The 23,096-nt window shown below is 51.7% G+C and overlaps 1 protein-coding gene across 5 annotated transcripts in view; it reads left to right on the plus strand.

Moving 5' to 3' along the window:
- Positions 1 to 1,006: 1,006 nt before the first annotated feature.
- Positions 1,007 to 23,096, plus strand: part of NLRC5 (NLR family CARD domain containing 5) — a 103,510-nt gene continuing 81,420 nt past the window's right edge. For 4 of the 5 annotated variants that reach the window (XM_032424267.1, XM_032424271.1, XM_032424270.1 and 1 more), the window contains exon 1: positions 20,124 to 20,181. The gene's annotated coding sequence lies outside the window, so the exon portion shown is untranslated. Of the gene's footprint in view, positions 1,273 to 20,123; positions 20,182 to 23,096 lie in introns of those variants that run through there. The other variant, XM_032424268.1, reaches the window with a different exon arrangement.

Consider the following 23,096-nt stretch of genomic DNA (forward strand, 5'->3'; position numbering starts at 1 on the left):
CACCTCCCCCGACTTCCCCCAGGCCTCTGCCCATTGCCCCTGGCTGAGGGTTTCTGGAAAGCCTAGGATGCAGTAAGTGGGGTGTTGGTTGTAGGGCGGGTTGGGACCCGCGGGCAACCTCCGGTGGGCTCATGGGGGCTTGGGAGAAGGGACCCAACTGGCCTGGAGCCCTGGGGTTCTGGCACCTGGCCCTCTGGGAGCACAGCCAGCCTGGGGACAGCAGCACCATTTAACAAAAATCCCAACTCCTTCTCAGATTCATCTTCTCCGCATATACTTCCCGAAGCCCTGCTGGGTGCCCGGCACTCCCCTTCCGGTGATGGGCGGCTCCCTCCGCCCCGGCCTGCGGAAGGCTGGCTGGAGCCGAGAACATTCGTGGGCAGTAGCTTTCCTGTCTCCTGGAGCCAGCAGTGGGCCAGGCCTGCACCAAGCAACACCTCCTGAATTCTCAGGGCGACCCTCGGAGAAGGCGGAGGCTCTGAGGGCTCACGTGGCTTATCCAAGTCCCACTGCCAGTGAGCAGCCCATGCTGGGAGCCTCACGGAGCTGGTTCTCATTAGGAAGTCCTTCCTTTTCCTTAGAGAACCCCAGCCACGGCGGCCTGCTCTCGGCCTAATGCGCCTTATGTGGGACCAAACACGAGGAGCCCTGCAGTCCCCTGCATCTCGGGAGGTACCATTACTTCCCCATTCTTGCCCCGACCCCAACCCCAGGTGAGCACGTTAACAATCCAGGGCGGGCAGCCTCAACAACACAATCTGGTTACAAATATCCCGTCCAGACCATGCTCTGGGGCTGTTGTCCTTACCTGCTTTATGGACGTGGGATCCTATTATATGCTTCTCTCCCCCAGTGACACTGGTCAGCTGAGTAATGCCCCCCCACCACCCCCAAGGTATGCCTGTCCTGATCCCTGGAACCTGTGAATGTTATTTTATATGGCAAAAAAAAATATTTTTCTTTTTTTTTGCAGACGTAATTAAGTTCATGATTTGAGATGAGGGGATTATCCTGGATTAGCCGGATGGCTCCTAAATGTCCTCTCTGAGAAGCAGAAGGAGATGTGACACACAGATGGAGAGGAGAAGGCCATGTGAACACGGAGGCAGAGACGGGAGAGGTGTGGCCACAAGCCAAGGCGTTCTAGCAGCCGCCAGAAGCTGGAAGAGGCGAGGAGCGGGATCACCCTAGAGCCTCGGCAGGGAGTGCAGCCCCGCGGACGCCGGGTGCCAGCCCAGGGCTGCTGATTTGGGACGGCTGGCCTCCAGAACTGTGAGCAGATACATTTCTGTTGTTTTAAGCCATCGAGTTAGTGGGAATTCGTTATAGCAGCCACAGGAAGCTAATCCGGGCACCAGATGTTAGCAAACCATCACCCTGATCACCATCATAAAGATCATAAAACGGTCATTTTTAAGTGGCAGGATACAGAATGGCATGTGTAAGAGGAACCTGTTTTTGTAAAAAATTGGCGTGTGTGTGTGTGTGTGTGTGTGTGTATCCACGCAGCCACAGAAAAATAGTGGGGAGAAATGGGAAGACAGACATGCTCATTACCCAGCAAGACTTCCTTCCAGCAATTTAAACTTAGGACATAATTCAGGCTGTACGTGACGGCGTGCATACAATACAGTCCAGTGTGGTTCAATTAATCATATTGCAGCTGCTGAGTAGAGCACTATACAAATTTTGTTTTTGAGAGAGAGAGAGCGTGCACGCATAAGCAGGGGAGGGGGAGCAGAAGGAGAAAGAGAATCTCAGGCGGACTCCCCGCTGAGCACGAAGGCCGACTCCACTTGGGGCTCAATCCCATGACCCTGAGATCATGACCTGAGCAGAAATCAAGAGTCAGACGCTCAAGTGACTGAGCCACCCAGGCGTCCTGAACACTATACAAATTTTTAAACAAAGATCTTGTATAAATGTACTTATTTCTACAGAGATAAAGAAAAGGCTGTAAGTAAGATGGCAAGTAAAAAAGGCTGTTATAAAAATATGATCTCATTTAAAAATAATAATCACCTAGATATAAGGAAAAGTGTTTGAAGGGACATAGACCAAGGTGCAAACAGCAGTTGCCACCAGAGAAGTGGATGGGATCATGGATACTGTCAAGTTTTCCTTTACTTTGCTTGTCTGAATTATTTTCTACAATGAGCATGAATTATAATAAAGAAAAATATATAATCAAAGAAAAAAATTTATAGGGAGGGGGAAAAAGCCAGGCTGAAATACTATGTGAGGACAGAAGAGGTGAGAAAGAATTTGGGGAGCTCAGGCTAAGAAATCCGGGGAGGCTTCCTGGAAGAGGTGCCACTGGAGCTGGGAAGGGAGGCGTGGTGGGAGTGGAGGAAGACATGGGCTGGTCGGCGGAGCCAGTTGACTAGATTTCAGGTTCCTAGTCAGTGGTGTGCTGGCAGAAGCTGAAGAATCAGTTCTTGGGGGGCAGAGCAGAAAGCCTGATATGTAGCCTCTGCCAGTTTCTGGGGTATAAATACTCCCACCACGGCCGATTTCACGCTCCCAGCATGTTGTCACTGAATGCCAAGTTGGCAAGAGATGTACCATAGCACAGCGTTATATAGTGATTTCACCTCTACCGATCCAGTGGATGTCAATACCCCAAGGACGTCTTTAGTAGTAAAAGAATTCGGAAGTGATGTTTTGAGTTAAATTTGTTTGTTTTTTTTTTTTTTAAAGATTTTATTTATTTGACGGAGAGAGAGACAGCGAGAACAGGAACACAAGCAGGGGGAGTGGGAGAGGGAGAAGCAGGCTTTCCGCCGAGCAGGGAGCCCGATGTGGGACTCGATCCCGGGACCCTGGGATCATGACCTGAGCCGAAGGCAGACGCTTAACGACTGAGCCACCCAGGCGCCCAAGTTAAATTTGTTTTTAATATCATTTATATCATTTAATTTTTAATAATAGCTGTATTTAATAACTGGCTTGCAGAATTCCTAAAAATTTAACAGTTGACTCCCGCGAGTTGATCGGGTTCCCCCTTCACTCCGTGAAGCTGCCTCTGGGAGAGTGAGGAGCTCCAAGCCTGAGATCCCCCTGGAGCTGAACTGTGACAATGACCAAGCGTGCATTTCCTCAGGTCACTGACCAGCAGCAAGAATGTCAGCCTCTCCCTCAGTCCTTAGTTGCTAACAGGCCACGGGCTCCTCATGTCCTTCCAGTGAAGGGGAAGGCCCCCCCTTGCAGCCTAGGTGAGGCCTTCCTGCCCCAGCTGGCTGACCCTTTGTCTGCCTCTCTTTTGAACCTAGAGGCCTCCACAAGCTCTGTCCCTGGGAGGGGTCATCACAACCATCCCCTATCACCCAGGCTGGGACTCTTCCCATGAGAGTGAGGGGACTGGGCCACAGCTGCTTCCAATCCACGCTCCCTCCAGGGCTGGGGGTGCAGGTCCTGCCACCCCAAATCCTCGGTCACAGAGTCCCCCACACTGGAGCAAATGATGAAGTCAGTCCTCACTCTTGCCTCAGCCCCCCAGCCTAATGCCTACATACTTCTTCCCCTCTTCGTGGTCAACACTGACTCTTAGGAAGGGAATTTATTAGCTAGTTCTTGCTATCGTGTAGTTGACAAATAGGGCAAAGTCAATGGGAACCCCCTATTAGAATGGGATACATTCATCTTGGGCACAAAATCTAAGAAGGCAGAGAAATCGGGTAGTCAAGATAAATACTTTAATGAAATAGTTTTAGAAATCAGAATTAGGGAATCAAAGAGATATTTGTACGCACATCTTCATAGCAGCATTATTCACAAGATAAAGAAGGCAACAGCCAAAAGGTGGAAGCAACCCAAATGTCCATCAATGGATCAAAGGATCAACAAAATGTGGTATATATGTACAGTGTTATATTAGTTTCAGGTGCACAATAGAGTGATTCAACAATTCCATACATTACTCGGTGCTCATCATGATAAGTGTCCTCTTAATACCCTTCACCTATTTCACCCGTCCCCCCCACTCACCTCCCCTCTGGTAACCCCCAATTTGTTCTCTGTAGTTTCTTTTTTTTTTTTTTAAAGATTTTATTTATTTGACAGAGAGAGACACAGAGAAGGAACACAAGCAGGGGGAGTGGGAGAGGGAGAAGCAGGCTTCCCGCAGAGCAGGGAGCCCGATGCGGGGCTCGATCCCAGGACCCTGGGGTCATGACCTGAGCCGAAGGCAGACGCTTAACGACTGAGCCACCCAGGCGCCCCTGTTCTCTATAGTTTCTTGATTTATCTTTTTTTTTCCTTTGTTCATTTGTTTCTTAAATTCCACCTATGAGTGAAATCATATGGTATTTGTCTTTCTCTGACTGACTTATTTCACTTAGCATTATATCCCCTAGACCCAGCCATGTTGTTGCAAATGGCAAGATTTCATTCTTTTTTTTTTTATGGCTGAGTAATATTCTAGTGTGTGTGTGTGTGTATAAAATGGAATATTATTCAGCCGTAAGAAGGAGGGAAACTCTGATCTCAGGTACAACATGGATGAACCCTGATGACACTGTGCTACGTGAAATAAGCCAGTTGCAAAAGGACAAATACTGTATGCTTTCTCTTACATGAGTTTCCTAGAATAGTCAAACTCCTAGAGACAGAATGTGGAATGGGGGCCTCCAGGGCCCGAGGGAGGGAGGAATGGGGAGTTAGTGTTTCATGGGGACAGAGTTTCAGTTCCAGTTAGTTATACTGGAATTTTAAAAATGAATTAATTAGCATTTAAAAAACCCACCATGTTCATGGCGGCGTGTCAAAGGGACATGGGTGCCAACTGAAGGAAATCCCCGTGGCCAGATATGGGGCAATTTTAGCAAGAACAACAAAAAATAAAGTAGTATTGGATGATAACCCAAAGTATGAAATAAGTATCCGCGAGTCCACAGAGATATAAATAAATGATTGAATAAATTAGTGAATGAGGGAGAAGAGAGAAATCTCCCATGCAGAAGAATTCCAAATAAATTAGGCAGATGCTCTGCCCTAAAGGAAGAGAGCTGCTTTTGGTGATTTTTACACCGTGTACAGTACAGAAAGCAGGAAAGTGACTTTATGGGGGAGAAACCTGGAAAGTACCACCTCAGCTAGGTGGTCAAGGTCAGCAGCCACGGGCGCACAAGTCCCGTCCGTCATATGCACCCTTGCAAAGTGATGAAAGGACACTCTGCCTCGGTGATGTCCCGACAACCCATTCCTCCAGATCCCAGCAGGGGGCATCCTACCGTGTACCTGAGCAGCGCTCCTCCAAACTGTCAGGATCTTCAAAAGGAGGGCCGAAGAAACTGTCACTGTCAACAGGAGCCTAACGAGACATGACAAGCAAATGCAATGTGGTGTTCTGGATGGGATCCTGGAACAGGAAAAGGACATGAGGTGAAAGCTAAGGACACCTGGATAGCTATGGACTTTAGTTCATAAATTCATTGTCTCATTAATTGTAACAAAGTTACCTTACTAATGATGCGAGATGTTAATATGAGGGGAAAGCAGGTGCCATAGGGGAACTCTCTGTCCTATTGTTCTATTTTGTAGTCAATCTAAAGTCTAGGGGCGCCTGGGTGGCTCAGTCGGTTAAGCATCTGCCGTCAGCTCAGGTCATGTCCTGGGGTCCTGGGATGGAGTCCCACTTGGGCTCCCTGCTCATCGGGGAATCTGCTTCTCCCTCTCCCTCTCCCCTGACTCGTGCTCTCTCTCGCTCGCTCACTCTCTCTCAAATAAATAAATAAAATCTTTTTTAAAAAATAAAAATTAAATTAAAAAGTAGAGTCTGTTAAAAAATTCAACACAGGCTTTGCATTCCCCTCCATGACCTGGCTCTTCAGGTTAGCATGACAAAGCAGAAAGGACAGGCCAGGTGATCCTGCGCCCCTCCCTGCCCCAGGGACCCCCTTCCCCAGGAGCCACACCTCTCCAGGGTGAGGGGCCTGGGAGCCGCCATGCTCTGAATGTCCTTGTCCTCTGCATGTTTCTCAGATTCTGGGCATCAGGGAACAAAGGGACAGTGTGTCCCGCTGGCTGGCCTACCAGCCCCGGAGTCCAACCCTGAGTTTGAATCCTGACTTTACATCCCCACGTGCCCTGGAGCACATTAACTTCTCTCTGCTTCATTTTGTAACCTGTGAAGCAGGAGTGATCGAGGCCCTTGCGAGAGTGGGTGTGAAGAGTGAATGAGATAGGAAACAAACCAAGAGTCCATGAAGGCTGAGGACCAAAGCCGATGTTGTCTAGCCATACTGTGGGCTACCATCCAACCACATAACGGAACGAAGCACCTGATGCATGCTACAACAGGGACCAAGAAAGCATTATGCGATGTGCAAAAAGCCAGACACAAAGGTCATCATATTGTAGGATTCCATTTCTATAAAATGTCCAGAGTATGCAAAGCCATAGAAACAAAGCCGATCTGTGGGGGGAGGGCGAAAGGAGGAATGCCTCACGGGTATGGTGCGAATGTTCTGGAATTTGGTGATTGTATGACATTGCGAAAGTACTGAATGTTGCTGAACTGAACACTTTAAAATAATAAGTCTTGGGGGCGCCTGCGTGGCTCAGTTGTTAAGCGTCTGCCTTCGGCTCAGGTCATGATCCCAGGGTCCTGGGATCGAGCCCCGCATCAGGCTTCTCGCTCAGCGGGAAGCCTGCTTCTCCCTCTCCCACTCCCCCTGCTTGTGTTCCCTCTCTCGCTGTGTCTCTCTCTGTCAAATAAAATCTTAAAAAATAAATAAATAAAATAATAAGTCTTAAGGTATGTGTATTTTACCGCAACAAAAAAAGGAAGAAAAAGGGTCAAAAGAGATAATGCAAAAAGCATATGGCTCAAAAATATAGCTGATGTGATGGTGATGGTGAACGTGATGATGGTGACAATGACATTTTGAAAGTCTAAGAGGCAGGGATAGGCATTTCTGGGTTTTGTTTGGTTTTATTTGTTTTGTTCTGCTTTTTAACCTTGATCCCGTGACCTCTCCTCCTGGGCCAGGCCCCCCGCACCCGCTGCCCGGGCAGAGGGCCAGGCCTCCCTCCTCTTGGCAGGCATGGCCACTGACCACCAGTAGCCCAGCCAGGGGCACCTGCGGTCACTGCCCTGCGAGGCCTCGGGAGCAGCACAGAAATAGCGGACACGAGGACCAGCCTGCCAGGAAGCCCTCACCCCTGCCCCTGCCGCTTCTTGGGAAATGGAGCCCATTAATAAGGCTCCCCCAGCCAGATGGGGGGTGTTGAGAGGCCTGGCAAAACCAGTGCCCTCCATCCCCTGCCCTGGCGAGGCCAGTGGGCACACACCAGCTCAGCTGAGGGGAGCCTCGGCAATGACTGTGGCTATGAACCCCCGAGGGCTGGGTGCCCTGGGCGGGGTGGGGGGAGACAGGCCAAGTGGGCTGCGCCTTGGGCATCAGTGAGATTCACCCCACTCTGTGAGCGGGAGCACAACATGGGGCTGGGGAGGGACCCACCCAAGAGGGTCTCCCTCTGGGGACAGCATCCTGCCACATCCCCATAGCCCTGGCTTCCTGCCCAGGAGCTCTGAGGAAGAGGAACTGACCATTTGGTGTTTTGCCAAGGGGAATTCTTGGCTCCAGCTGTGCGTAAAATACCGTATGTTGTAATGTTTTTAAAAATAACACATTTGGGGCACCTGGGTGCCTCAGTCATTAAGCATCTGCCTTTGGCTCAGGTCATGATCCCAGGGTCCTGGGATCGAGCCCCGCATCGGGCTCCCTGCCCAGCGGGAAGCCTGCTTCTCCCTCTCCCACTCCCCCTGCTTGTGTTCACTCTCTCGCTGTGTCTCTCTCTGTCAAATAAATAAATAAAATCTTAAAAAAAGTAACACATTCATGTGACTCAAAGTTCAAAAGGCACAGAAGTCACCTACCCTTTCTTCCAGACACCCGACTGCTCCCAGAGGAGGCCCATACTTTCAGCACCTCGTGTACCGACCCAGAGCTACTATGCGCAAATCAAGCGAAAGCCTGTATCTAGGACTCTCTATGGGGTCCACTCCCTTTATCTCCTTGAATGCAAAGGGCTGCAGTCAACACTTTCCCATTTTACAGATGAGAAAACTGAGGCTCAGAGAGAGCTAGTGACCAATCCGTGGTGACACAGTGAATGTGTCGGGGGCCTGCTAGATCCCATCCCTGACTCCCAGTGCATGCCCTCACCACCCCCTCACTCGGGTCTGGGGCCTCGGGTGTAAGTCCCGGCTCTAAAGGCCACCAGCTGTATCATCTAGAAAAGCTCGCTGCACCTCTCTGACCTCGGACCCCTACCTAGGAATTGGAGACATCAGATGGTGGTTGCTTACAGTGATTGTGAGGATGGAATGAGGCATGTGAAGAGCTCAGCACAGCACCTGCCATTTCATACTCCATTCAGTAAGCATTTGTGGGCCTACTATGCGCCAAGCACCTACTATGTGAGGACCCAGCGCAGCCGTGATCCTGGCTCAAGGAGCTCACGGTCTAGCAGGCCCGTAAAAGAGCTCAGTGAACAGTGGCTATTATTACTCAGCAGATAGTCACATGGCCTTCTGGCTCCGGCCATGGAAGCGAGACCACACAGCAGGGCCTGAGACAGCAGCTGCTCCCACTAGAACGCGGGACTGTGACAGGAAGGGCCAGGGGCTGTCTTGTTCTCCCATCTCTGCCTCCCTGCCCCGGACCATTTATTGCACAGATGCTCAGTAAATATTTGTTGAGTGAATGGTGCTGTGTGTCCAGTGACAGGCACAGTGAGGATCCATCGGGGAGGGAAGGGCAAGGATAGGTGGTCAAGGAAGGAGTCCTGTAGTGGGCAGGGCAGCAGCCAGCTGTAAAGGCCGAGACCTTGGCACGCGGAGCCAGGGTCATTATCAGCCTGGTTCCTGTTACTAGCTTAGGACGCGAGGCAGGTCCACACTCCACTTCCTGTGTGTCCCCAGGCCTCCTGCCCCCTGGACCAAGGCTCCCCAGACCTCCCAGCCTGCACCATGAGCTGCCAGGTGAGGGCTGGCTTCTCCTGCCCTGGGTTCACTGGTCTGTAGGGCTCCTGGGGGCCACTGTGATGGTCAGCGTCCAGCGTGGGCCTGGGCATGGCAGGCACTCACTCAGACTTGCTCCCCTCCCGCCTGGGAGCCAAGGACAGGGAAGCCCAGGTGCAGGAGTGGTCCAGACACCCAGAAAACTCTGATTCCAGGCAGCTGTCCCAGGAAGGAAAACTTGAAGGGTGCCAGCCAGAGGACCTGGAGTTACGCTCCCGGAGAGCACCTTGCCTCATCCTGCCTCCCGAGACAGGCTGCGGGTGATGGACAGGGTTTGGGAACCTCCAAGGAAGGCAGAAGTGCTGGGGAGAGGGCGGGTCAATGTCCCAAGACCTGAACGTGCAGGTTGGGGGTGAAGAGCGAGCCCAGGCTGGGGAGGCCCTTTCAGCCAGCAACGCTTCCCTCTCTGGACCTCAGCCTCTTGCTCAATACAGTAAGGGCATAGGGGGGCTGAATGCAATGATCTCTGATTGAGGATACCAATGGTTGAGACCCAGGACTGTAGACTCAGTTTGTATTTTTGGGGAGGAGGTATCCCAGCAGGGGCTGGGTGAGGCTGGCCTTAGCATGGTCTGGTTCAGGGGCTGCCATTTGACCGGGATCGCGGGGCTCCTGTGGGTCAGGATCAAGAAGCTAGCTTCTGGCCGGGATCTCTGGCCAGGGTCAGGGCTCAGGGCTCTCTCTGTGTCCCCTGCGCATAGCCATCTGACTTACACCAGAGTACGGCCCAGTCCCCCCGCCCCACCCTGAAGAAGCTGAGCTATGGCCAAGGCTGGGGGTGGCTGTAGGGGGCTGGGGCTGGGCCTGCAGCCCCTCACCACTGCCCTCCCCCCTAGTGAACCAGGAGATCACCAAGGTGGCCCAGACAGCCTTCCAGTGAACCGGCTACCCAGATATCAAGGGTGAGAGGCCATGAGGATCCTTGGCCAAGTCAGATGTGCTCTGTTCAAGTAAGTGAGGCCTGAGGTGTGAACAGGCTGGCCACTGGGGTCGTGGGGAGTAGCCTGATACTTGCTCCCAGCCCACAGAGAGAACCCAGGCCTCTGCACCTGACTTGGTTCTGGGAGCAGAAGCCTGATACCCCTGCCCAGCCCCCAGCCATGCTTCTTCAATCTACCCTAACCTTACATGCCCCTCGGGGATATCCTGGAGTGTATCAACCTCTCCAATAGCCCCAGTAAGATTCAGGCCTTGGAAGGGCCCTTTTCCACTGCCTTAGGCAGATGAGGGTCTTACTTTTGGTAAAGGGAGGCAGGGTAACAAGATCTCTTGGCAAAATGGGTCTCCTGACTCTCCAAGGGCTGAGGCATGCTAGGGACCAGGAACCTTTACAAATGATGTCTCAGTTTATTTTTATCACATCCCGCTGATAGCCCTGCTCACCGAACAAGAAGGAAGGAACTGAAAGAGGTCAAGCAGCTTGGAGGTCACTCGGAGACAGACAGCAACAGGCTCAGGCTGGGTGCATGTCTGTGTGTCTATCTTGAGGCCCAAGGGGTGGGGAAGACACTATTCAGAAACCTTACCTGTACCCTAAAACCGACCTCCTCCTCCTCCTCCACCTCCCCCAAGTGGATCCAGCTTGACCCAGATAATCTGATGTTGGAGTCGGTGTAAACGTCTTGCAGCCACTAGGGGGTGCTGGCAATGCTGGAATGTGGCTTTACCTTTCTTGAGAAAAGCACCAGCCTGCTAGGGTTTGGAGTGAGGGTATCCTCGATCCAGCCCCTCATTCCCTGTGGGACCTTGGTCTTCAGTTTCCCCTTCTGTAAAAATGAGGATAAAGCCATCCTAGACCTATGTCACAAGAGGTGACAGATGGCAGATGTGCCCATGAAAGTTCAAAGAAATATTATCCTTAATAAATCACCAATAATTCACTAAGGCCAGATTGTCATAGAATAAATTTCATTCATATACAACGTTTATCCAAAACAGACATGGGTGGAGTAGAGTTAATATTTGATTGGCCATGATTGACTTTAGGTGGAGCTGGATAATGGGCACAGTGAGAATTCTTTGTATCACTCTCTCAAGAAGGAATAGGACAGAACAGAGAGGGAAGACAGCAGATATGTCTGGACTCTGGCTTCTGGGCACAGTATAGCACAGTGGCTTAAAATACAGGATTTGGGGGGCTCCTGGGTGGCTCAGTTGGTCAAGTGTCTGCCTTCGGCTCAGGTCGTGATCCCAGAGTCCTGGGATGGAGCCCCGCGTCGGGCTCCTTGCTCAGCAGGGAGCCTGCTTCTCCCTCTCCTTCTGTCTTCCACTCCCCCTGCTTGTACACACTCTCTCTCTCTGTCAAATAAATAAATAAAATCTTTTTTAAAAATACAGGATTTGGGCTGGGACAGACTCAGGATTAAATCCCAGTTCCATGGAGGCCACGTAAGCTCTCTGAGCCGTTTCCATCTGTGTTCAGTGGGTGCAACAATGGTGAGCACCTCATGGGGTGGTTGCGAGGATCAAAGTGGGAAATGCAAACAGACCCTCACTGCGGTGCCCGGCACCCAGTAGATGCTTGGTGCACGATAGCTATTTCCTTGTGTCATGTTCTACAGGCTGAAGTCAGGCCCGTGGTGAGGGCTTGGGTGGGTCGAGAGGTATGAGAGTCTGAATGTGTCCCAGTGGCCTCCTGTCTCCCTGCCTCCGGTCTCTGCCCTCTGGTCTTTGCTTCCCAGGGGACCTCACTGGGACCCATCTTTGATCATGCTCCTCGTGCCCACCCTGGAGACCCAAGGCCTGACTCCTCTTAAGAGTCCTAAGACTAACCTGCTTAGGTTAGTCCTGCTCTTTTTCGGGAGCCCCCCGTAGCCAACAGCAATGACAACTATTATAACAGCTACTGCTAAGCTCCTTCTAGGTGTGAGGCACTGAGCTAGATGCTTTATATATTGCTTCATTCAGTGCTCATGACCAGTGCTCATGTCCAATCCTATGTTCATCATTTACACGCTGGGACACTGTTAGTAAGTGCCAGAGCTGGGTTTGAGCCCAGCCATGATGCCCTCAAAGACTGTACTCCATGCCCCTGCTGGATGGGCATTATCCAGGCCATAAGGCCTTGTGGGGTGCTGAAACTCCATGACCAACCCCAAGCTCAGAGAGCCCCAGCAAGAGGATGTCACTTTCAGTTACTCCTAGTTCCAAAGTTGACCTCAGGCGGGCTCCTTGAAGGTCGTAGGCTCCTTAGAGGTCATGGGCTTTGCCTGCTCTGCCCAGTGGCAGTGGTGTCCATAATCCACTTCCCGAAGTGAGGTTCCACTAAGAATCCATGACCCCCCCCCCACCTTCAACAGAACTTTGCCCTTTCTGCATAAGCCCTCCCTCAGCTTTCTGGTCAATCCACTTCTCTACCCACAGCAATGACGTCTTTGGTCCTTCTCTACCATCCTGAAATTTCTAGCTGCCCCCTCCTGTCTATCTCCCAACTCTCTCACCACAAACAGCCTTGCCCCCTACTTCCCAGTGGGTCAGGATCAAGAAGCTAGCAGATGGCCAACAGAACCTCTCCCTCATCTTCCTGTTCCCCATATCACCGACTCACCCATTTTCCCGTTGTTCTTTTCCTGCTCTTTTTTTTTTTTTTAAGATTTCATTTATTTTTTGACAGAGTGAGAGACAGCGAGAGAGGAACACAAGCAGGGGGAGTGGGAGAGAGAGAAACAGACCTCCCATGGAGCAGGAAGCCTGATGCAGGGCTCGATCCCAGGATCCTAGGATCATGACCTGAGCCGAAGGCAGATGCTTAATGACTGAGCCACCCAGGCACCCCTTCTTCTCCTGTTCTAACAGAGGATGGTTCTTCCCTTCTGAACTGCAGACCAGCCCCTTCCAGCCTGTGAATTCAGCTCAGGAACATCTCTCTCCTTCCAACTATGCAGCTCAGAATCTTAGGCTTGCCCTTGACCTGCTCTTCCCCATCACTGAGTCCTGTCCATCTGTTTCCATCTCCTCCCTAGGCCAGGCTGCCATGCTCTCTTATGGGGACTGATCTATAGCTTCCTGCATCCTGACATCTTCCTGCATCCTGAAGTCCCCTACAATCTCTTGCCCACAGCAGCCTCAAGAAGCAAAACTGACCATTCACTTGCCTGCTGAAAACTCATCAAGGATAAAGAGTCTTAGGATACAGGCAAAACCATGGTCTCCAGGTTCCTGTATTATCTGGCCCTCATCTACTGCTCAACCTAGGTGTTTTGGACCTAGCATAATTGTTCAGGTCCAGGTCGTGTTCCATCAGCTCTGGAAAATTCTCAGTCACTGTCTCTCCCAATTACTGCCTCTCCCCTGTTTTATCTGTTCTTAACTTCCTGAATTTCCATTAGACTTATGTTGGACCCTCTCATTCCACCCCACATGTCTTAGCCGCTCTGCGTGTCTTAGTTGCTTTCCATATCTTTATTAGCTCAATGCTAAATTCTGAATCATTTCTGTAGATACCTCTTTCAATTCTCTCATTCTTTTTATACCTGTGTCTAATCCATTTATTCACTGAGTTTTTCATTTTAATATCAATAATTTTTATTTCTAGAAATTCTATTGAGTTCATTTTCCAAGCTACCTTTTTTCTTTCTTTCTTTCTTTCTTTCTTTCTTTCTTTCTTTCTTTCTTTCTTTCTTTCTTTCTTTCTTTCTTTTTTTAATCCCTGGAGTCCTGTGATTTTATTATGGCTCTATTTCCTTAATCAGTGAAAAATTAGTTCCTTTGTAGTTTCTTCCAGGTGGTTCTATTCCATCAGCTCCTTGGGATGCTTATCCTCTAATTGGTTGTGTTTTACCAGCTCTCTCTTGTGGTAGATAGTTTCCTTATATGGCTTTTCATTTTCATTTTCATTTTCATTTTCATTTACTTGCAAGCTCTTCTTTACTGGAATTTGGTTGTCCTGCGGACAGACTGCTCTCTGAATTACCTACATTTCCTTAGAGGGTGGTTTTGCATTTATCTCTGCCAGGAACCCCAGAGTTGACTTTATTCATTAGTCTGGATGTTTTTCTAGGTTCCTTCCTCAGCTCAGGAAGTCCTACAGCATGTTGACAGTATAAATACATACTTTAACACTGCATGTGCATGAGCTGGAGTTTTCCATTTATATCCACACCCAGCCCCACCCCAACACTCCTTGTGGCTGCCTTGTTCACTTTCCTTTTCACGGAAGGGAGACGTCTTTATCCCACCTCCTCATCTTACTTCTTTCCCTCTGAGGGTGTTAAAACCCCAGGCCAGTGTGGTTTGAACCCACATCCTCATCCTTACCTCTCTGGGATACTTTACTTACAGTTTTAGCTCTCAGTTCTCTGCATCTCCAGTACCTGAGACTATCCCTTTCTTTCTTTTGAGCTCGGCTATGTATTAAATAAAACATTTTGTTGTAATATAGCCATTGGTTCAGTTGTTTTTTGAGGAGAGATCTCCTTGAGCCCAGCCCAACAGTCCACAAATTGGAGGTCCTGCTGACCTGCCCAGGCCACCTCAGGCCACACTCCCCAGCTCCATCCCCTGCATTAGTCATGCTCCCTCCACAGGGCCTTTGCACATGCTGTTGCCTCTGCCCTGAAAGCTTTCCCTATTGCTTTTGAGTCTGACTGTGACATAAAAGCTTTTTAGGAATCTGTGAACCAAGACTTTTATGGGCAGGAATGCTTCCAGAAGGCAGATTTAACAGGATCTCAACGGGCAGGGAGAGAGCTGTGGGAAAGTGTCCTGGCTGGGGGAATTTGGGGAGGGAAATGGATGGGACAACACTGATGGGACCTGAGGGGGGCTGGGGGAGCGGTACTCCTAGTGTGGCTGAGGGGAAGGGTTGTTTTGGGGTGTGAAGGGGTTGCAGGTTAGGTCAGGAGGTAGGTCGATATCATGTCTTAGAGTCTTAAAGGCCAGGAGGAAGCAGCAGAAATCACAGACGGCTTGGGGGTTGGGGGGGGGGAGAAGATGACATGGGGGAGCTGGTATGGGATGGCTGGATTGAGAGGCATGAAACCGAGCCCCTGCTAAAATGGCAGAGAGCAGGAACAGCCCTCCAGGATCAGCAGGGCCCACCCCTTCACTGTACATAGGGAGCTCCAGAGGCTGGAACCGGAAGGACACTTATTCAAGGTCATATGTCACATTCATACCAGAGTGAGGAGTTTCTGTGTCCCCGGTACTTGTACGTAAGCATGTATGTATGTATGTATGTACGTACGTCTGTATGTATTTTCAACAATATCTATTGATTTCTTACTCTGGGCCAGGCCCATATGGTTCCTGACTTTATGAAACTTACAGTCTAATGGGGAGAGATGCCGATAACTAACCAGCAAAAGACTATCTAACCACTAACTGTGCCCAGAGTTATGAAGGAAAAAAACGAGTAGTCAGGGAAGGTGTAACAGAACTCGTGACTCACTCTCAGGAGGCTATTCGAAAGTTATTTGTGGGTCACACTTGGGCATATATCGAAATCACCTGCAGGGCTTGCTGAAACAGATTCTTGGGCCCACCCTCAGCACTTCAGATTTGGTGGGGAGGAGCCTGCATTTCTAACAAGTTCCCTCTCTGCGCGGAAGCTGCCTGCGGAGGGTCCACACTTGGAGTAGCGCCCAGCTACCTGGTCTCTAGAGAGTAAAAATGCAAGTCCATTCTACCGCCGGCAGACGAAGCCCCACCTTGCTTTGACGCGGCTTTCATTTTGGAGGCACAGGCCATTGCTGTGTGGGAAGGTCCTGGTGCACGTTGTTTTCTGATCACCAGGAAGAAGTTGCTGGGAAGGTGGATAAGTGAGAATCTGGGACAGCAAGGGCCCACGTGACCCCAAAGCCACAGATGTTGGGAAACCACTAACTTGATCTTTCAGAAGATCAAGAGTGAGGCCTGACCCCACGATTCCCCGGGGTCCGTGGTTGCCCACACTCTCCAACCGCTCTGTGCAGAGAAGTCCAGGGTCCTGAGAGGACCACAGTGAATCTGCTCACTTTCCCCTGGGCTGCCATCACTACCAGCTAGGCCCCCTACTCCAAAAGGAAGCTCTTCCTAAGCCTCTGGGATTCCCAGTATGTGCTGCTGAGGGGGGGTGGCGGACTCCCCAAATCTCTTCCTGGTCCCTCTGGAGTCAGGCACAGATATTGGTGGGGAAATATGGCACCTTCCTTCCAGGACTTACGACCTGACTGCTGGGGAGACAGGACCCCTACCTAGACTTTTTTTTCTTTTAGGTAAGCTCTACACCCAACACGGGGCTCGAACTCATGACCCCCAGTTGCATGCTCTACGGACTGAGCCAGCCAGGCAACCCCTCCTACTGAGACTCTTAAATAGGAGGAGGAATCAGCATGAAGACCAGAGGGAGGGGGTGGCAGGAGGAAGGGACGCTCTGAGCCAAGGCCTGGCAGCTGGGACGGCAGATCTCAAGAGAGTGCTCAAGACGGCTCTCTTAGGAAGGGTCTTAACTACTAGGCAGAGGCACTTAGGATTATTCCTAGAGTTTCTTTTCTGGGGGAGGAGGGCAACAGAGGGCCACATTCTCCTTTCTTTTTGATTTCAGAATTAAACTGAAGACTGTTGCCAACTTGAGAGAGGGAAATGCTCTTGGGGAGACGGGAAGAGACAAGCTCTGTAGTTCCTTCTATCTTACAGAGCAGACAGGAGGCCCTCAAGGAAATGAGGCAACAGGACCGAGGGCAATAAGACCGTACGATCTTTCCCTTGTCTCTTCCTGTGACCCACCCTTCTCCCTGGGTGTCTGTTGGGAAGGCCCTTAGGTTGCAGATGGTATGGATGAAGGGGGTTGAGAGGTGCAAGAGAGCAATGGCCAGGCCTTGGTTTCCCCTCTGTGGAATGTGATGACAGTCAGAGCCCACCCCAGGGCTTAGGAGGGACCACTCGGGAGAGGTACTCCCTGACGTGGGGAGCAGGACGAGAGTTGTGGGATGGGATGTGCTTTATCACAGGCATATAGATGAGTGCCTGCCTGGGTTGTAGGGCCATCTGCCCCGTGGGTCACTTGGGTACCCAGGGAGCACTCACACTGGCCCTCTGATGGGCACAGAAGCTCCAAGTCTGTCCAGAGCTTCCTGTGCTCAGTGATCACCACAGTGGTCATCCTTGAGGTCGGGTGTGGGCTGGAGGAGTGTTGGGGGACACGAACCTGATGGGGAGGCACTCATTCACCTTTTAGCTCTCCTCGGGCAGAGCTGCAAATGCCTCTGACCCTCCAGCCACGGGGAGTCCGGGGTCCCCTTCCTCTGAGGCAGCTCTCCCTGCTGGTGGCCTTGCACACCCATGCCCCGGCCAGAGCGTGGATCCCTGTTTCTGGGTTGACCCAGAGAATAATATCTCTGCCACCACATAGGATGGCTCAACCCTCTTTTTTTTTTTTTTAAAGATTTTATTTATTTATTTGAGAGAGAGAGAATGAGAGACAGAGAGCATGAGAGGGAGGAGGGTCAGAGGGAGAAGCAGACTCCCTGCCGAGCAGGGAGCCCGATGCGGGACTCGATCCTGGGACTCCAGGATCATGACCTGAGCCGAAGGCAGTCGCTTAACCAACTGAGCCACCCAGGCGCCCCGGCTCAACCCTCTTTAAGGGCACAGGTCTCCGACTGGCAGCCTGATGTGGCAGAAAGAGCCTTGGGCTGGAAGGCTGGGACCCGGTGCAAGCCCAGCCCTGAGCATCAGTTTCCCTTCCTATAAAATGAGAGTGTTGGATTTGATGCTTTCCAAATTCCCTTTTGACCCCGACATTGTAGGATATTCATCCATATGAGGTGATGCTAATGGGGGAAACTCAGACCCCCTTACTGGGGTGTGCAGGGGGTATTTTGGAAGGCCCTGTCGAGAGCTTTCTGCTCCCTTCCCCACAGGATACACTGAGCTGGCCTTGCCTTTCTTTTGGACATCTGCTTGCCCATGTGGCTTTGAGAGGAGAAGGTGGAAGCTGGAATTGGCCTGGCTGGGTTTCCTTGTCTTCCCCTTGGTCGGCAGAGAGCACATCTCAGAGCTTCTCTCCCCTCCCCCCCCCCAGCACTGGCCCCTTTGAGCCCCCTTGCCCACCCAAAGGTGGGCATTAAAGGTGCCATCTCCCCCTCTGACCAGCTTCCTGCATGAGTTGTCACTCATCCCCTGTTCCATGTGATTCCAGTGTTGGACAGGAAATAGGGGGGCACAGGGGGCTTCAGATCCTGAGGATGGTGGGGAGGGCAAGGGGCCCTCACAGAGGTCAGCTTTCTGGAGGCTCTAAAAAGCAAATCAGGCTTTAACCTGGAAGAGACATCTCTCATAAGCATATTTTCAGCTAGACCACCTTATGCTCAAAGCAGGTCTTCTTCTTACCCTCAGGCCATAATACAAAAGTTTTCTATCATCCCAGCCTTGGGAGGCACCAGGCTCCAGGAAGGATGTGTGGAGAAAATACCTCCTGCCACATTGGCCAGATGGGATGGGGAAAGAGGAAGACTAGCATGTGCAAAGTCCCTGGGGCAGAAGGAATCAATCATGACAGATTCAGGAAACTTAGTGGAGGGGTGTCTGGGTGGCTCAGTTGGTTAAGCATCTGACTCTTGATTTCGGCTTGGGTCAGGATCTCAGGGTCATGGGATTGGGCTCTGCACTGGGTGTGAGGCCTGCTTATTCTCTCTCAGCCTCCCTCTCCCTCTGCCCCTCTCCCTCCCAAAAGAAAAAGAAATGTAATGGAGGCCAATGTAGCACAGAGAACAAAGAGGAGAGGGAGAGAGATGAGGTCAAGGTCCACATCATGAAGGTGCCGAAAGGGCCTGGCCTGTATTTTGCTGGCTAGGAGGCAAGAGAGATGCCCCTTCACCTTCGGGAACATTTGATGGGAGGCCACCATCTTCTGGGCCAGGTTCCTTCCAACCCCTGCTCTGGCCCCTTCAAGTGCTCTCCTGGGCTTGTTTTTGTTTTTTTAAAGATTTTATTTATTTATTTTGACAGCGAGAGCACAAGCAGGGGGAATGGCAGGGGGAGAGGGAGAAGCAGACCCCCGCTGAGCAAGGGGCTCGATCCCAGGACCCTGGGATCATGACCTCAGCCAAAGGCAGACACTTAATGGACTGAGCCACCCAGGCGTCCCTCTCTTGGGCTTGTTTCTCTTTATCTCTCAGGGCCCAAAGCAAGGGTGTGGCTCACTAAGCGGACCAGGAACACTCATGGAGACTGGCAGGCGGAGCCTCTAGCAGGGTCAAGGTGGCTCCAGTAAAGGTGTCTCCAGTCGTTGGAGAGGACTTCAGTGCAGGCGTGTCTGACACCGACGTGACCACCACCTTGCAGTACCCTCATACTCCCATGGGACGGAAGTGAGCTGAGAGTGCAAGCTGTCCCGGGGAGGTGAGTGGAAGCCCTTCCTAGCAGGCTGACTTGTCCCCAGGATGGCTGTGGCCTCTGCAGGAGGAGGGGAGCTCCCTGTCCCAGGAGGGGTGCAGAAGAGCCAGGAGGTTGTAGTGGAGCTTTGGAGGGGTAGTTAGACCAGCCCCCGTTCAGGACTGCTGCAGAGCCCCTCCGGCGGGGAGCCAGCTCATCCTCCTTCTGTCCCAGCGGCCCTCTTGGTTCCTCTCTTTCTCATCTCTGCCTCTGCGACTGGGGCAAATTCGTTTACCTCTCTCAGCCTCAGTTTGCTCATCTGTAAAATGGGGCCATGCTTTGCGTCTGCATTTTACGGTTATTCTGAGGATTGGATAAATTCCTAGATAGTGTCTGGCACCGGGTCAGGGAGCCGAAGGCTCAGTTAGTAAGACCAATTATTGCTGTTGCCCCCTTCTCCCCTCCTTTCATTCTGAGAGCACCGCGGGACAGGGGCCAGGCCCACTGGGTTCTCCTCTTTCCCATCCCGTCCCCGCCCCCTCAGGGTCCCAGGAGGCCGGGAGAGAGGAATTCAGCCGGGGTTCTCCTGCGGCGCCCTGACCCCCTCCCCGCGCGCGCGCCCCTGCCTCCGAGTCGCCTCCCCGGGCGGTACCTGGGCCGGGGCGCACGGCGTGGGGCGCGCGGAAGCCGCCGTGCGCCCCCGCCCTGCCCGCGCCCTCGCCGGCCGCGGCGCTTCGAATCCACGTGATTTCCCGGCAGCGGCCGCCGGCTCCCAGCGCTGTCCCGGCCGCTCTCCGCCCGCTTTCAGTTTCGTGCGCCGCGCGGCGACGCAGGAGCACGGCGGGGCCGGAGCGCGGCGGGTGAGTGGAGAGCCGCCCCGGGGCTGCGGGCCCGGCCGGGCGAGCGGCGCGGCGAGGAGGGGGTGCCCGAGGGCGCTGGGCGGGGGGTGGGAGGGGGGAAGCCCCCGCCGGCCGCGGGCTGGGTGGCCGGGCGCAGGGACTGACGGACCGGTGGGCAGATGGGGCACCCGCTGCCCGGCGGCGTTTGGGGGGCACGGGTGCGAGCCGCAGAGGGTGGCAAGTCGGGGTCACCCGGGCTGAGGGGCGGGGTGCGCGGCTGCGCTCCCCTTTCTCCCCACCCTCCCAACGCTCCTGGAACTTTAACCTTTAATTGCTTTTTAAAGAATTATAGCAGCGGGGGCGCCTGGGCGGCTCAGTTGGTTAAGCGACTGCCTTCAGCTCAGGTCATGGTCCTGGAGTCTCGGGATCGAGTCCCGCATCGGGCTCCCTGCTCAGCGGGGAGTCTGCTTCTCCCTCTGACCCTCTCCCCTCTCATGCTCTCTGTCTCTCGTTCTCTCTCTCTCAAATAAATAAATAAAATCTTTAAAAAAAAAAAAAAAGAATTATAGCAGCGGGAGGTGGGGGGAGGGGCGAAATTGATAAAGGGGATCAAGAGTTACAAACTTTGTTGGATACACAAGTAAGTCTTAGAGATCTACTGTACAGCATAGAGCCTGGAGCTAACACGCACAAATAATAGAGGGCAGGAGGAAACTTTTGGAGGTGATGGATAGGCTCAGGGTATAGACTGTGGTGACGATTTCTCAGGTGCATACTCACCTCTATAATCTTATCAGGTTGTATACATTAAATAACTACAGCTTTTTGCACGTCAGTCATACCTCGGTAAAGTGCTTTACCAAAAAGAGGTGCAAACTTTCAGTTATGAAATAAGTCAGAGAGATGAATGCACAGCAAAAGGAATATAGGCAATGGTATTATAATAGTGCTGTATGGTGACAAGAGGGTAGCTTCAGGTGTATAGAATTGTGGAATCGCTGTTTTACACCTGAAACTAATATAACATTGTATGGCAACTCTACCTCAATAATAATAATAATAAAGCATTACAGAAGTCACGCTGCTCATTCTGCACAATTCAGACTTTTTAGCCTAAGTACGCTTTTTAAAATTATGGACAGTGCCGCCCCTATCCGAGGATAGAAGGAACAGAGTTAGTTAGGTTTAGCCATGCCAACTTGCTGGTTTGGACATAAGGAAGCCCCGTGTAACCACCACTCAACTCCAGCATTCCTCAGCCCTGGTTCATCTCTGCCACACCTCATTTTGAAACAAATGGCAAAGAGACATCACAGCATCTCAACCGAAATATCTCAGAATGTACTAAAAGATAAGGAATCTTTAAAAAAAAAAAACATAACCACAGTACCATCTGAAGACTGGAAGCATTTTAAGAATAATTTCTTCATGTCAAATTGCCACAGACTATGTCTGATGAACGTTTTAACCTCACAATAGGGTAAATACATGGGCGTCATTTTGTTACTTGCTTTTTGCATTTTATGTGGTTTTCAGCCATTTTTCTCACTCAGGAGGTCAGAACCCTGGAGTTTGCTGAGGTGGCCATTTGGGGAGGTATGAGAGAGGTCCACCTTCATCCTAGTTTGCATCCGTTTTATAAGTCGGGGGGTTCTTCCGTTTCCTTTTTAAAAGACTGGGGGTTTGGGACGCCTCCGTGGCTCAGTCGTTAAGCATCCGCCTTCGGCTCAGGTCATGATCCCAGGGTCCAAGGATCGAGCCCCGCATCGGGCTCAGCGGGAAGCCTGCTTCTCCCTCTCCCACTCCCCCTGCTTGTGTTCCCTCTCTCGCTGTGTCTCTCTCTGTCAAATAAATAAATAGAATCTTTAAAAAAAAAATAAAAGATTGGGGGTTTGCAGACTTTAAAAAACAGTTTGAAAACCAGCACTTCCTAGCCTCCCAAACCTGGGGGTGTCAGGAGGTGGGCTGTAGCCCCAGGCCAGTACCTAGAGCCTCCTCCCTCCAAACTGCTTTTCCTTCTCTGTGAGAAGCAATAAGCCCAGAAAAGCATTCGGCTTGGTCTCCTGCTGGAGAACAGAATGGGAGGGAAAACCTATTATTTCAAGGTGCATGCGGGCTTCCCTGCAGCGGGCTTCCCTCAAGCCTCGCCGAGCTAGAGGGCCGATGGGCTGCCGATCGTGTTCACCTGCCAGGTCCCCAGACACGGCACAAGGCCTGCCCGGCACCTGGTGTGGGAGGCAGGCAGACCATGGCCCTCATCTGGGAACTGGGGGCGAGAATACGCCCTTCAGAGCATGCCTCATGGTTGGACGAGATATGCCCCAGGGCCTGGTCCACCTCAAAGCACATGGAGAGCAGTGGGTCCTCGGTGAAGGCACAGCAGCAGAAGGGAAAGTTCTCTGGAAGAGTTTGCACGGTATGCTTAGCTTTGAGCCACCACCCGTTACAGAGGTGACTGGATGTTTGCAGGGCCGGGTCCGTCTCTCTGTCCCCGAACACACATACCCCCCTGTCCGCTGAGGAAAATGCCACAGAACTTCTTAGTATGTCTTTTTCCAGCTGTGATGAATTGAATTGTGTCCATGAGAAAGATACGTTTAAGTCCTCGAACTCAGTATCTGAGTTGTGACATTATTTGGAAATAGGGTCATAGCAGATGTAATTAGTTAAGATGAGGTCGTACCAGAGTAAGTGGGTCCTTAATTCGGTATCACTGGTGTCCCTATAAGAGAGGAGGTCAGCTTATGAAGATGGAGACACGTCGTGAGCTGACAGCCGTGTGACAACAGAGACAGAGATCAGAATGGTGCATTTATAAGGCCAGGAGCCCCAAGAATTGCCAGCAACCCCAAAAATTGCCAGCAACCAGCAGAAACCAGAAAAGGCAAGGAAGGATCCTCCCACGCCCCCACCAGAGGGTGCTTTGTTACAACTGT

Source organism: Phoca vitulina, unplaced genomic scaffold (assembly GCF_004348235.1).
Source record: "Phoca vitulina isolate PV1807 unplaced genomic scaffold, GSC_HSeal_1.0 scaffold30, whole genome shotgun sequence".
Classification (NCBI taxonomy): Eukaryota; Metazoa; Chordata; class Mammalia; order Carnivora; family Phocidae; genus Phoca; species Phoca vitulina.